The sequence below is a fragment of the Heterocephalus glaber genome, unplaced genomic scaffold (assembly GCF_053883595.1).
Source record: "Heterocephalus glaber isolate CG9 unplaced genomic scaffold, H.glaber_assembly_v1.0 deba00001667, whole genome shotgun sequence".
Lineage (NCBI taxonomy): Eukaryota > Metazoa > Chordata > Mammalia > Rodentia > Bathyergidae > Heterocephalus > Heterocephalus glaber.
Genome location: NW_028258407.1, coordinates 43,357 through 58,431, shown reverse-complemented (window position 1 = coordinate 58,431; position 15,075 = coordinate 43,357). Strand labels below are relative to the sequence as shown.

Below are 15,075 nucleotides of genomic sequence, written 5' to 3'. Positions count from 1 at the left end.
AATATTCATATAAGAGCCAAGTAACTTCAGATAATTGCTTATTTTGGTTGAAGTCTATATAATTGGTTTATGATTTATAAATTGGTCAAACTCTAAAAACGTATCAATTACCTGGTATATCATTTTCACATGTAATTAAGCTTTATATGATGTAGAGATAATCTTGTGCTTTACAAAACTGCCTGATCAATCAAAATTAAAGTGCAGTGCAGTTCTTTTTTGGGGGGAGGGTACCACTGATCCAACTCCGGTCCTTGCACTTGTAAGACAGGCAGTGGAACCACTGAGCTAAATTCCCTGCCCTAAAGTGCAGTTCTTTATCACTGCATCTAACCAACACAGGTACCAGCACTTTGGATTAAATTTATTCTATTTCAAAAATCAATTTGTGTAGATACTCATAAATTTAGCTCTTTCTAATTTTCTGATTCTTAAGTCCCTTGACTACCCCATATTTTCATCATGAAAGATATCATGGGTGTCTTTTTCTCCCTTTTAGATAGGGTTCAAATAACTGCAGATCTGAGAAAAGGACTCCATTAAAGGTAATAGGAGATTTGTATCTGAAGTGGATGCAGAGCTGTGGAGGGTGAGGAAGAGATTCAGAGTATATTAACTGAATTCTTTTCTGCTGAGGACTCCACTTCTCTTTGCCCTCTGCTACCTCCTTGCTGCAAATAGGATTCTCTCTTTTACCAGTCATACAGATATCCTCATACTTTCCTAAGGTTTTTGGCTGTTCTAACCAAGGGCGGCCAGCAGATTAGGAATAAGAAGCATTCTTTTTATGATCTTTTCCTGTAGAAAATACCCATAGATACTAGAGCAAGGAGACTAGAAACTGTCAGTCCGTATTGTCACTGATGCTCTTGAGAGTGAACTTGTCACATCTCAATCTCTTTTTTTCCTGTTGTACATGCTTTGTCAACCATATCTCTGGCTATATTTACGTTTACATATGTAGGCATGTGTGCATATGTGTGTATTTATATAGATCTCACGTTTCAATGAGGACTTCTTCCTGTTTCTGTTGTCAATTCAGATGAGACAGTGCTAAAGGATTTAAAATACATAAACACACACATATACACATACACACACACACACACACACACACACACACACACACATATATATATAGTTAGACACCACATGATTTCCTAGATTTGATTTTTGGTTCAGATTAGCTGCAACTATTCTTTAACATAAATGTTTTGATCTTTGAAAAGTCAACTTGAAAAGTTAAAAGTTTTAACATGTCAAAAATCACTGACACATTAAGTATAGTTTTCTTTTACTCCTGAACCTAAACCAAATAAATAACACTATTTTAGTATTTTATAGTCAAATTTATTTCAATATTAAACATTTTATATCTGTTTTTAGTATCACATAGAATTGTACATCTTAATGGGGTTCATTGTGATATTTCAAATATATGCATAGAAGCATGTATTGATAATATCCACCTACTCCTCTTCCTATTCTATTCTTCTCTCACATAGGGTTAAGAAGATGCAAGCGGGAGACAGGACCTTCACTCCAAATGAAAACAGTTATGGGTTTGGGATACTAGCCTCACATGGAGCCAGTGCTCTGGAGGGGGAAGCACAGTTCTAGGATCTATTGATTTTATTCTTTTCTGCAGAAAGCCGCTCTGCTCCCTGCCTTCTGCTAACTCTTCTTGGTCCCAAATAGGATTCTGACCTCACTTGGCCAACTCTAGTAGAGTCTCATACATAGACACCAAAGTTGATAAACACCAGCAGTAAGAAGGCGCCCTCTATGACTTGTTCTCCCTTTTTCTACTTCAATTCCAAAAACAAAAAAAGTTCCTTGGAGAAGCTTGACATGGTAGGAATTCAGAAACTGCTTCAGAGAAATTTTATTCCCATGGTTGTTCTTGAGAGTGAATATCTAAATCTAAATCTCACTGTAGGTTGTGTGTGTATATGCATGGTGCTTTTATAGTACATATTCATTTATATCTTACATTGCACTGGTGAGCTCATCATTGGATACTGATTTCAACTCACGCAGGACAGTTCTAAAGGATCAAAAAGGAACACAGTAAGACACCATGTGACTGACAACATTTTGGTTCAAATTAAGTAAAATTAAACGATTGACATTTAAGTTACAAGTAATTAGTTATTTGAAAACTTGTATCCTTTCTCCATAGAACTGAATGTATGTTTTAATGAAGATATTTAGACTGAAAAAGCTTAATCTGTGACTCAAGTTCAGTTCCTTACTATTAAATTTAACTACAATGTGAAAAGAATTTTGTTTCATTATTTCATATTCAACTACAACTTCTAGGAATAAATATTTTACTCCATCTAAATTTCTGAGTCTCATGTCTCCTTATTGGTCCCTTATTTTCACCATCACAGATGTCTTCTCTTTCCTCACATAGGGTCAAGAAACAGTAGACCTGAGGCAGTGCTCCACATAAAGGGATGAAAGAATTGGATTTTGGCACCTGCCTCCCTTGGTAGTGGAGCACTTGAGGATGAGAGGGACACTTCTAGGGACGTTAGCTATATTCTTTTCACTCATGCCTCAACTGCTACTTCCTCCTTGGTCCAGATCAGTTGCTCTCCTCCCTTACTCCACTCTGTAGACTGTCATATGTAGCAACTAAGGGTGACAAACACTAGTGGTAAAAATATTGCATGTATGGCTTATTCTTTCTTTTGTCACTTCTGTCCAAAAGGCTGAGATATTATATATAGAAGCTTACCCAAGAAGACATTGGAAGTTGAAAGGAACGTTATATTCTCATAGATACTCTGACAGTGAACATCCCAAATATCAGTCTCTATAAATTTGTGTGTATGCATGTATGTACATATGTTTGTGTATGTATGCATACACACACACACATATATATATAAATTTACATCTTACATTGTATTGGTGAATTGACTCGTCTTGTTTTTGATTAGATGGGAGGGTGCTAAAGAATTTAAAAAGTACTTACTGACTAATTTTAGTTAAAATAACAAGTTACAATTACTCTTCAACTTATAAAGTGGATGACCTTTAAAAATCTCTTGTTTAAATCTGTTATCCGGAATCAAATAAACCATTTTTTCTGGAGATGCTACCTAGGGTTGTAACACATATTTTAGTTCTAGGCCGGGGATTTAGCTCAGTGGTTCTGTCTCCTGCCTCACAAGGGCAAGGACCTGAGTTCAATCACTCATACCGGAAAAAAAAATTTTTAGTTCTATAAAAAATGAAATTACACAAATTTAAGTACAGTTGTTTAATAATGAACCTGAATCAACATGTAGCAATTTCTCTGGTGCAATTGAACTTCACTGCCCAGGAACCCACCTTTCTAGTTCCTTTTATCCAAATTGATCCCCAAAGATAGGTACCTACATATGCTAGAGAGCTACCATTTTGAAATAATATCAGTGATACTCTGTATTGCCTATGAACTTCCAAATCTCAACCTCTTTTTCTATATATATATATATATATATATATATATTTGCATATATACAGCCCCATTTCCACTTATCAACATGTATTCGATTTTCTCTCTCTCTCTCTCTCTCTCTCTCTCTCTATATATATATATATATATATATATATATATCTTACAGTTTACTAGTAACTCCATTACAGGGTTCTGATTTGAATTCATATGGGGTAGTGCTTAAGGATTTAAAAATACATAGTGTCAAACACACGATTTCTTTTATTTAATTTTCTGATTCAAATTAGCTAATATTCTATAAGGAATACTTTTTCACATATAAACCAGTTATTTGTAAACTCATCATTTGTTGATAAAAATGAGTCTTTATATGTTTATAATGAATATTGATCTATAAAAACTTTAATGACCCAAGAGTTAAGTTCAGTTCCTTACTATTCATCCTAAACACAATGGGAATGCATTCAGTGAATTAATTTCTGATTCAACTGCAGTTTCTAGGCATTTAGTTTTCTAAATAGCAGTTTCTGCTTCAATTGTAATTTTACCTCATTTAAATTCCTGATTTTTAAATCAGTATCCACTTCTTAATTTTAGTTTCAAAGTTAGGTCTCTGCTCTCAAATAGAGAAACTCCAGGATGAAGCAGGAGCTCCATCCTATCTGATGATGGGTATAGGTTTGGGGCATGAGCCTTTTTTCTTTTTTGGTATTGGTGCTCAAACTCAGGCCCTTGCGCTTGCGGGGCAGACTGCGGAAGCACTGAGCTAAATCCCCAGCCCATGAGCCTCTTCCTATGGTGGCAGATTTCTGGAGGGTGAGGAACACTTTTAGGACTCCTAGCTTCATTGTTTTCCACTGAAGCCTCTTCTGCTCCCTCTCCATTGTTGTCTCCTCCTTGCTCCAAATGGAATTCTCTACTCTTTTGGCCAACAGAATTTCATATGTTATAACTAACTGTAATAAATTCTAGGATTAAGAAGATCCCCTCTATGTCTTAGCTCTTTTCTACCTCATACCAAAAGGCAGAGTATTCCACACAGATCTTACCATGAGAGGACACTGGAACTCTATATTCTCATGGATGCTTCTACAGAGACTATCACATATCTCAATCTTTCTATATGTTGTGTGTGTGCGTGTATATACGCATATTTATACAAGTGTTTATTTATATCTTACTTTTCATTCATGAATTCAAGTGAGGCTGCTGCTTTGATTTCAGATCCTTCACTAAAGGATCAAAAGGTAACATACCACATGACTTTTTACTTCAAGTTAGCTACTTCAATATATAAACTATCTTTAAAAACTTCACATATAAGTCAGTTATTTAGAATCTAATAGGTCATATTCTCTAGAAATTATGCTTTATTGTGTTTTAGTCCTGTCAAAATGTAATGAATAAAGCTTTAAGTACAGTTGTTTACACATGAATCTGAATTAATATATAACTTTTTGTGGTATAATCTATTTTAAATTAAACTTTAGTTTGTTGGAACACATTCCTCTTATCCCATCTTACTGACCACTTAAAATGTCAGATACTCTGTAGGTCATGCTGTGAATTTCCCAAATCCCAATTTTTCTCTTTCTTTTTGTGCATGTGTGTCAGTGTATGAATTCTTGTATGCTTGTGTTTGTATGCATATATATGTACATGTATATATGATACCTATATCTATTTGTAAGTCACTGTTATATGTATATTTCACAAGTAGTTCCAGCATAATGTAGATTGATACAAATTTATATGGGTCAGTGCTAAAGTTTTTATGTATATTTTTATAGAAATAAATCTTTAAATGTTTTTCATGCGTATGTGACCTGTGGAAAAGTTTAATGTCTAAATCTTTATGTTCAGTTTTTCACAATTAAACCTAAAGACAGTGTCAGCATTTTGTGGCTTGATTTATTTCCAATTCAACTGCAGTTTCTAGGTACAAATCTACTTATAACTCATGTAATTTCTTGATTCTCAGGACCCTCCATCTGCTCCTTACTTTCATCACTTATAGGTATCTTCTCTGCTCTTGCATAGGGTCAAGAAACTACAAACCTGAGGTAAGGGCATCCCAGTGTAATTTATCTTTTGTACAATATAATCTAAAGAAAGAAAGTTGCCTGTGGATGCTACAAGGAGATTTAGAGAAAGTATCAAAGATACTCCGTACTACCGTGACTCTTCTTGAGTATGAACATCCCAAATCTCAATCTCTACCTTTTTTTTTTTTTTGGTACAGAGGATCGAACTCGGATCCTTCTACTTGCGGAACCACTCAGCTAAATCCCCGGCCCCATCTACCTTTTTCTATATGTATGTATGGCTCAATCTTAGGACTGCGAAAAAATTTAATGACTCAAGATTTAAGATTGGTTCATTACTGTTGAATCTAAGCACAACATGAAAGCTTTCATGGCTTATTTGAAATTCAACTGCTGTCCCTAGGTATAAATCCCTTTTATTTCATCTAATTTCCTAATTCCAAACTATTGATTCTTTATTTTCTCTATCATAAATGTCTTCTCTGTTCCTACACAGGGTGCTATAGTTTGCATATGGAATGTCCCCAAAGGCCCCTGTATTGAAGATTTGGTCCTCAACTTGGTGCTAGTTGGAAGGTAGAAATTTTAACTGTTGGGGCCTACTCAGAGGTGTCAGGTCATTGAAGGGTTACCCTCAAAAGGGATTGTGAAATGCCAATCTCTTCCTCTCTTTGCTTCTGTTTGCTGTGAGCTGAGTAGCTTGCTCTACTAGTCACTCTGCACCGTGACATACTTCACCCACAGGTCCCAAAGTAATATAGCCAACTGACTATGGGTTGCAACCATCAAACCTGAGTCAAAATGAATGTTTCCTCTCTTTAAGCTGATTATTTAAGGTATTTTGTTATGGTAACCCAAAAGTAACACGGGGTCAAAAATCCACAGGTTGGAGGGAGTGACTCCATCCAATGCTGGGGTCTGTTTTGGTTTGTGCAACCAGCTTCACATGGTATCCAGGCTCTGGAGAGTAGAGAACACTTTCAGGACTGCTTGCTACATTCTTTTCTGCTGAAGGCTGCACTGTTCCTTGTCTGCTGCTACCTTCTCCTTGGTCTAGAATTTTCTCCTCCTCCATTTGTCCGCTCTAGCAGAGTCTCATACACAGGAAATAAATATGTTTTCTAAGCATTTTCTACTACTAAAGGAGACAAACACTAACAAGAACAAGAATCTATATGTGCTGTTTATCTTTTATTTGTCACAATAAAAATACCTACAAATACTATAAAGATTTATAAATAGTATCAAAGACACTCTGTATTAGGAGCAGGAACAAATCCACACATATATAGTCAACTGATTTTCAATGAAGAACACATCGGAGACAGGACATTCTTCAATAAATGATACAGGGAAAACTGGATATTAACATTCATAAGGATGAAAGTGGACCCATCCATTCTTGTGGCATCCTTGAGCCATATTAAATGTATCATTAAACCAGTATTTCCTAAAGGATATTTAAAGGAGCACTAGATTAAGGTAATAATAGAAATCAATAACAATAGGACTACTTTAAGTATAAAAATAAATTCAAACTATAAGAGATAAAAGATGTATGTATTCTCTCGGGATTGGGAAAAACTTCCAAACTGTAATATAAAAGGCACTACTTAGAAAGAAAAGTACTGATATATTTGACTACATGAAGCTTATAAAGTGCTAAAGAAAAGCAAGACAATTGAAAATTACTTGTACATAAAGCTAAAAAAGAATTGACGTATCAAATAAAGAACTTTTCAATATAGGGCACAAACCTAATTTTTTATTTTTGTTACACGGGATCGAACACGGGTCCTTGCATTTGCCCAACAGGTGGCAAAACCACTAAGCTAAATCCCCAGCCCTAAAACTCCTAATTTTAAATGAGCACATGTACTTTGAAAATTATGAATTCCTATTGTTCTATAAAGAACTTTTGTTGTGCTATTTTTTATTGTTAGCAGAAAACCTAAAAATAGAGATTTAGAGTTTTCAAGTCATTTTCACATGTAATACTTTTACCTTTATTATTAATTTGCATAACATAATACCTAGTAAGTAGATTTGTAGATAGTATTATTTGAATAATGTAAAGTTTCAAGAAGTTTAGTGACCTACTGGGTGTCAAGTGACTATGAGAAATTGGAGACAAGTATTGAATTCAGCTCTTTCTCCAAATGCAATGCCAATCTCCTGGATTAAAGCACCAATATTTATTCCTGAAAATGCCTTCTAATATGCAGCAAGCTTTAGCACTTTAAAAACAGAACAATTTGTTTTGCTTGGAGTGAGATGAAAAGGAAATGTTTATCTCCATCTTCCTATGTTGTATATATATGTATGTACATATGCATGCATTTACATGTATATAGACACACTCATTCTGTTCATTCATATCTTATGTTGCATTGATGATTCCGCTGAAGTGTGCTGTTTTGAATTGAGATGGGATAATTCTAAATGATTAAAAGATGCAAAGACAGGAAATGACTTCCCAGATTGTTCTCAAATTGTTACAATTAACTTTCAACTTATAAACTCATTGATTCTTAAAAACTTCCATTGTAAATCAGCTATTTGGAATCCATTATATTCCCTAGAAAAAATACTTTTATGATTGTAGCAAACAGTCCTGTCAAAAAAGTAATGACGCAAGATTTAAGTACAGCTTTTTACTATAAAACCATAATCTAACAGCTCTTTGCAGTTTGTAAGAAGCCATCCTCTAAATCCCATATAATGTCCTAATGCTTCCTAAAGTCCCTCTAACCCTTCCTTACCTTCACCCATCATTGATGCTTTTTCCCTGCTATTTGTTTTAGTACCAGAGGACAAATGACCTTGAACTGGCAAGGCAGGCGCAGTGCCACTAAACTACATCCCCCACCCTTCCCTGCTCTTTACGCAGCCTGTACTGGGGTTCCATCCAATATGATGTTTAGTTTGGGTTTAGGCACCTGCCTCACTTCATGGCAGAGATCTGGAGCAGGAGGGATAGATACACCCAGGTTCAATCATCTCTGTTCTTTTCTGCTCAGGGCATCTCTATTCCCTATCCACTCTTACCTTTTCTCATTCCAAATAGAATTCTCTTTCTCTTGGTCTACTCAGAAAGTCATGCACTTGAGGATTCTGATACTCCATAAGATTTATGAGTACTTATAAGTTTTGCTACTTATTAAAGGTCTATAATAAATTCTCCACTATAGTTATTTTTAAACAGATTTAAAAAGAAAATTATTTACAGAACTTTATACTCTCTAAAGAAATCTGTTATTGTTTATGATCACAATACCTTTTATAATTCAGATCAGTCAACTCACCCCTCGTTATCATTGCCAGAGGATAACCTAGAGTCTGAAAGCATCCATAACTCTGCAAAAGAGTAAAAAGCATACATAAATCATAAAGTAAGTTTTGAAAGGCAAACTGATTTTTTTTCTGTATGACTTCAAGACACAGTATAGAGCTGCCCCCAGCACAGAGGAGGTAAACTTTCCAAGCTGCTGTACCACAGCCATCAGAGACGAGAAGCAGAGCTGCCCCCAACACAGATGAGGTAAACCTTCTGGTCCACCATACTACCTCACCCAGCACTGACGAGGTGAGTCAGGCAGGCAAGGGCAGCATATATCCCTCACAGCCCTGACCGCCCACAGTTGAAATGAGAAGACATGTAAACATGACTCAAAAGTAGACTTCCAGATCACCTAAAGCAACTCCAAATGGAAACAAGATGGAACAATGTGATGACAACCTGGACAACCTGAACTGTCAATGAAAGATTTGGAAAAAATGAAATCAGAAATAATTTCTCAGATAAAAGCAGAGATTGTGCCCATAGTGCAAGACATGAATAACAAATCTGGAGAGGACATAGATAAAAACAGAGGAGCTGAGGAACATGATGGAATCCCAAAATAGGAAACAAATGGAATGAATAAAACAAATACAGATTTCCAGGACATGAAAACTCCATTGAAAGTCTACACAGCAGAATGAGCCAATGTGAGGCCAGAATTTCAGATCTAGAAGAAAACATAGCAATTAGTGACCAGGAAAACAAAAATTTCTTCAAAATAGTAAGAGACTACCAGAAATCAATCCACTAGCTGCAACACAATGCAAAGAAGAAAAACATAACACTGATCACAATGAAGACACAAGAGAGAGTGCAGAAATTAAAAAACTGTTCACAGAAGTGATGACAGAAAACCTCCCAAGCAGAATTTGACATACAAATTACTGAGGCAGACTTTTCAATGCAAACCCTCAAGGCAAGAAGAGTGTGGAGTGATGTATTTCAAACCCTAAAGGACAACGGCCTCCAAACCAGATTGACGTACCCTGCAAAACTATCTTTCAAAATGGATGGAGAAATAAGATACTTTCATGACAAAGAAAACTTTATGAATGCCAAACCAGCACTCCAAAAAATTTTAGACAATATCTTGGGAAAACACAATGAGGATCACAACCCCAGGAAAGCCCAGCAGAATGAATCCATTGGAGATGACAAGAAATTAAAGAGAGAATCCAACAAAAAGAAAGTCATGACAATGATAAGTCAATACTTATCATTTATAACCATCAATGTCAAAGGTCTCAATTCACAAATCAAAAGAAATAGACTGGCAGAATGGATCAAGAAGCAAGATCCAAAGATATGCTGCATACAAGAAACACACAACTCAAAAAGAAACTCATAGATTGAAAGTTAAAGGGTGGAAAACAATACTCCATGTGACAGGGACCTGAGAAAAAACAGGAGTAGCTATCCTCTTTGCAGATGAAGTAGATTTCAAACCAACACTGATTAAGAGAGAAAAATAAGGATATTACATCCTTGTAAAGGGAAGAATTCAAGAGAAAGAGATGACATATATATATGCATCAAACACTAGTGTACCCAACTATATAAAATAAATACTAATGGACATGAAAAATCAAATAAACACCAATACAATAGTAGTGGGGGGACCTCAATACACTGTCACAGGTACATCAAGTAGACAAAAAATAAGCAACGAAATACTAGAACTCCACCAAACTCTTGGACAAATGAAATTAACAGATGTTCACAGAGTGTTCCAAACCACCAAATCAGAATACACATTCTCTTCAGCTGTACATGGGTCATTCTCCAAAATAGACCACATACTCACACATAGAATATATTTAGGTAAGTGCAAAGGAATTGAAGATATCCTCTGTATATTATCAGACCATAGTGAGATGAAATTGGAGATCCACAGCAAAAGAAACTCAAAAAACTTCATAAACACGTGGAAATTGAACAACATACTTCTGAATAACCAATGGGTCACAGAGGAAATTAAAGAAGAAATCAGACAGTTCCTTCAATTAAATGACAATGACAATACAACATATCAGAATCTATGGGACACAATAAAAGTAGTCTTACAAGGGAAATTCATAGCAGTGACTACACATATTAGAAAAACAGAATGAGCCCAATTAAACAACCTGATGCTGAACCTCAACATTCTAGAGAAAGAAGAGCAAGACAATCCCAAATCTCATACAAGGGAGGAAACTATATAGATCAGAGCAGAAATCAATGCAATGGAGACTAAGAATGATACAAAAAAAATCAGTGAAGCGAAGAGTTGGTTCGTTGGAAAAAAACAAATGGACAAACCGTTAGCCAACCTTATCAGAAAAAGGAAAGAAAAGGCCCAAATCCATGCAATTAAGAATGAAAAGGATGAAATTACAGTGGACCCAGCAGAAATCCAGAGGATCATCAATACCTACTTGGAGAACTCATACACCAAAAAGTTGGAAATCACAGAAGAAATGGACAGATTCCTAGATACATATGAATTACCAAAGTTGAACGAAGACCTAACATTTCTAAACAACCCTATATCAATGAAATTGAAAATGTAATTAAAAACTTACCAAGGAAGAAAAAAAAAAGCCCGGTCCTGATGGCTTCACTGCTGAATTCTACAAGACATTTAGACAGGAATTGCTGCCACTACTGTTGAAACTCTTCAATGAAATTGAAAGGGAAGCAATACTCCAGAGTTCATTCCTAGAAGAAAGCATCACCTTGACCCCAAAGCAGAGAAAGACCCAATCGAAAAAGAGAAATATAGGCCAATCTCACTAATGCACATAGAAGCAAAAATCCTTAAGATATTGGCAAATAGAATGCAGAAGATCATCAAGAAGATCGTGTACCCTGGCCAAGTGAGATTCATCTCAGGGATGCAGGGTTGGGTCAACATACACAAATCAATAAATGTAACACACTATATCAATATAGCCGGGGATAAAAGCCGTATGATCATCTCAAGAGATGGAGAAAAAGCATTTGACAAAATCCAACACCCATTTATGATAACTCTACAAAAAAATTGGAATAGATGATCTCTATTTTGATCTGATAAAAGCCTCATGAAAAAGCAACAGCCAATGTGATACTAATGGTCTAAAACTGAAGTCCTTCACACTAAAATAAGGAACACTGATAAAAGCCATCTATGAAAAACCAACAGCTAATATACTAAATGGTCAAAAACTGAAATCCTTCATACTAAAATCAGGAACAAGACCAGGATGTCCACTATCACCACTCCTGTTCAACATAGTTTTGGAAACAGCCACAGCAATTAGAGAAGAGAAAGAAATAAAAAGAATAAAGATAGGAAATGAAGTCAAATTGTCAATATTTGCAGACAATAAGATACTCTATATAGAAGACTCCAAGAACTCCACCAAAAGTCTTCTAGACTTAATAACCAAATTCAGTAGAGTAGCTGGATACAAAGTCAACACAAAACAATCAATAGCTTTCCTCTACACGAATGACAGACTCACTGAGAGAGAAATAGGGCAAATAATTCCTTTCACAATAGCATCCAAAATATTGAAACACCTAGGAATCATTCTAACGAAAGAAATCAATGACCTCTTCTCTGAAAACTATACCAGTCTGAAAAGAGAGATCAAAGACGATATCAGAAAATGGACAGACATCTCTTGCACCTGGGTTGGAAGAGTCAACATAGGGAAAATGACCATACTTCCAAAACTGCTATATAGATTCAATGCAATTCCAATCGAAATCCCACTAGCATATTTCATGGACCTTGAGAAAACAGTCCAGAAATTCATTTGAAATAAGAGACCTGTAGAAGCAAAAGCAATTCTAGGCAACAGAGACATGGGAGGGGGTATCAACCCCCCCAACTTGAAACACAATAGCATCCAAAAGACGAAAACACCTAGGAATCAACCTAAGGAAAGAAATCAATGACCTCTTCTCTGAAAACTATAGCACTCTGAAAAGAGAGACTGAAGATGATATCAGAAAATGGAAAGACATCCCCTGCTCCTGGGTAGGAAGTATCAACATGGTGAAAATGGCCATACTTCCAAAACTGCTATATAGACTATCACTGCAATCCCAAATAAAATTCCAGCAGCATACTTAGCAGACCTTGAGGAAACAATCCAAAAATTCATTTGGTGGGCCAGGGATTTAGCTCAGTGTCACCACACCTGCCTCGAAAGCTAAAGGTCCTGAGTTTGAACCTCAGTACCAAACAAATAAAAAAAAACAAACGAAAGTTCATTTGGAACAAAAAGAGACCTAAAATAGCAAAAGCAATTCTAGGCAACAGAGGCATGGCAGGGGGTATCAAACCTCCAACCTGAAAGTATACTACAAAACTACAGTGATAAAAAGCATGGTATTGGCAAAGAAACAGACCTTAGGACCAGTGGAAAAGATTAGATGATGCAGAAACAACTGCAGACACAGCCACCTCATCTTCAACAAAGGAGCCAAACACCCTCACTAGGGGAAAGATACCCTTTTTAAATGGTGCTGGAAAAATTGTGTTTCAACTTGCCAAAGATTAAAACTAGACCTATATCTCTCACCATGCCCTAAACTAGAATCAAAATGAATTAAAGACCTAAATATTAAAACAGAGTCCTCCTCCACCTCCCACCAAGATATCTGACATGGAGAATGATTTCTTGTGCAATGATAAGGACTACGACCTGGAATACTCTGAAGACAGTAACTCTGAGACAAATGTGGATTTGGAAAATCAGTACTATAATTCCAAAGTGCTAAAAGAAGACGATCCGAAAGAGGCTTTAAGCAGCTTCCAAAAGGTTTTGGAACTTGAAGGTGAAAAAGGAGAATGGAGATTTAAAGCACTGAAACAAATGATAAAAATTAATTTCAAGTTGACAAACCCTCCAGAAATGGTGAATATATATAAACAACATTTAATCTATATTCGGAGTGCCTTCATGAGAAATTATTCTGAAAAATGCATTAATTCTATTCTTGATTATATCTCCACTTCTAAACAGATGGATTTACTGCAGCAATATTATGAAACAACAATGGAAGCTTTGAAACATTCTACGAATGACAGGTCGTGGTTTAAGACAAGCACAAAGCTTGGAAAATTATATTTAGAACGAAAGGAATATGTAAAGCTTCAAAAAATTTTACCCCAGTTACATCAGTCTGGCTGATGGAGAAGATGACCTGGAAAAAGGTACACAGTTATTAGAAATATAGACCTTGGAAAGTCAAATGTGCACAGCACAGAAAAAAAAATGAAAGCACTCTATGAGAAGTTGTTTCACATCAAGTCCACACCATCCCACACTAGCTGATCATGGGCATCATCAGAGAATGTGGTTGTAAGATGATGCACTTGAGAGAAGGTGAATATGAAAAGGCACACGTATTTTTTTGAAGGCTTCAAGAATTATGATGAATCAGGAAGTTCAAGACGAAGTACTTGTTTAAAATGGTCTTAGCAAACATGCTAATGAAATCGGGGATAAATCCATTTTGCTCACAGGAGGCTAACCCATACAAAAATCCAGAAATTCTAGCAATGACAAATTTAGTAAGTGCCTGTAAGAATAATGACAACACTGATTTCGAAGATTGTGGAAACAAATCACAGCAACATCATGGGTGATCCTTTCATAAGAGAACACATAGAAAATTTACGAAACATCAGAATATAAGTGCTCATAAAGTTAAGCCTTACACAAGAATACATATTTCTTTTATTTCTGTGTTAAATATAGATGTAGCTCATGTGGAAAGCTTGTTGGTGCAGTGCACATTGGATAACACTATCCACGGCCCAATTGATCAAGTCAACCAGCTCGTGGAACTGGACCATCAGAAGAGGGGCAGTTCACCGTATTCTGCACTAGATAAGTGGACCCACCAGCTGAACTCTCTCAACCAGGCCGTTGTCAGCATGCTGGCCTGAGGGGAGCAAGCTCCTGCAGACCTGCTTACTTGCAGAGACGCAACCCTTAGAGAACTGGGGTGGCAAAACTACTGCCGGTTGATGTGTCCTGAAAATAACTGGAGTTATGGCAGAAGTGCTCTTTGATCAACTGGTTTGTGTTTTGCTGCCGCATTTATCCAGAGAAAAACAGCTTTAATCTCCAGAAGAAAACAAAAATACCACGGGATTTATGCTGTATTGACATCTTGCCCTAAACATACAACATCATAGTGATTTGTCATGGGCAACATGACCAGAGAGAATTTGTAGTGATTTTAAATAT

General features: G+C 36.1%; 1 pseudogene; it reads left to right on the top strand.

Annotated features, from left to right (window-relative positions):
- The first annotated feature begins 13,278 nt into the window (after positions 1–13,278).
- LOC147822234 (COP9 signalosome complex subunit 2 pseudogene) lies at positions 13,279–14,771 on the top strand (annotated as a pseudogene).
- The last annotated feature ends 304 nt before the right edge of the window (positions 14,772–15,075 follow it).